This window comes from Tupaia chinensis, unplaced genomic scaffold (genome assembly GCF_000334495.1).
Source record: "Tupaia chinensis unplaced genomic scaffold, TupChi_1.0 Scaffold141861_1, whole genome shotgun sequence".
Lineage (NCBI taxonomy): Eukaryota > Metazoa > Chordata > Mammalia > Scandentia > Tupaiidae > Tupaia > Tupaia belangeri.
In genome coordinates, this window is record NW_006201718.1 from 107,711 (window position 1) to 109,176 (window position 1,466).

At 37.7% G+C, this 1,466-nt stretch overlaps 1 pseudogene; it reads left to right on the forward strand.

Annotated features, from left to right (window-relative positions):
- Window positions 1-582: 582 nt before the first annotated feature.
- LOC102469836 (protein SET-like) lies at window positions 583-1,466 on the forward strand (annotated as a pseudogene).

The window sequence follows — 1,466 nt, forward strand, 5'->3', positions numbered from 1 at the left end:
CTTTAAGACAAATACCATAAGATGAGAAAAAAAGGGTATTATATAGTAAGTAGTAAATGGGTTAATTCATCAAGAAGGCATAATGCTTATAAATATCTATGCACACAACTCATGAACACCTAACTACATGAGGGAAAGACTGCTAGAGCTAAAAGGAGAGAGAGGCTGCAATACTGTAATTTTCAGGGATCTCAACATCCCGTTATCTCCTTTAGATTGATCTTCTAGACAAAAAGTAAGCAAAGAGATACAGAACCTAAACGATACTATAAATCAAATGGACTAGACAGACATCTATAGAACTTTCAACCATAAGCACAAAATATAAATTTTTCTCACCCCAGCATGGAACCTTTTCAAAGACTGACTATATGAAAGGGCAAATTTCAAGCCTTTACAGATTCAAAGACATAAAAACTATATCCACCATCTTCTATGAAAATTATGGAATTATATTTTATATTAATTTCAGGAAAAAATCCTCAAAAATACACAAACACATGGAAACAAAATAACCTACTTCTAAATGACTTCTCAACTACCAAATAAATTAAGTTTGAAATTTTAAAAATTATGGGATCCCCCCCCGACCGCGGAGCAGCACCATGTCGGCGCCGGCGGCCAAAGTCAGTAAAAAGGAGCTCAACTCCAACCACGACGGGGCCGACGAGACCTCAGAGAAAGAGCAACAAGAAGCAATTGAACATATCGATGAAGTACAAAATGAAATAGACAGACTTAATGAACAAGCCAGTGAGGAGATTTTGAAAGTAGAACAGAAATATAATAAACTTCACCAACCATTTTTTTAGAAGAGGTCAGAATTGATCGCCAAAATCCCATATTTTTGGGTTACAACTTTTGTCAGCCATCCACACATGTCTGCACTTGCTTGGAGAGGAGGATGAAGAGGCACTGCATTATTTGACCAGAGTTGAAGTGACAAAATTTGAAGGTATTAAATCAGGTTACAGAATAGATTTTTATTTTGATGAAAATCCTTACTTCAAAAATAAAGTTCTCTCCAAAGAATTTTCATCTGAATGAGAGTGGTGATCCATCTTCAAAGTCCACTGAAATCAAATGGAAATCTGGAAAGGATTTGACGAAACATTCAAGTCAAACGCAGAATAAAGCCAGCAGGAAGAGGCAGCATGAGGAACCAGAGAGCTTCTTTACCTGGTTTACTGACCATTCTGATGCAGGTGCAGATGAGTTAGGGGAGGTCATCAAAGATGACATTTGGCCAAATCCGTTACAGTACTACTTGGTTCCCGATATGGATGATGAAGAAGGAGAAGGAGAAGAAGATGATGATGATGATGAAGAAGAAGAAGGATTGGAAGATATTGATGAAGAAGGAGATGAGGATGAAGGTGAAGAAGATGAAGATGATGATGAAGGGGAGGAAGGAGAGGAGGATGAAGGAGAAGATGACTGACAGAACACTGATGGATTCCAATCCT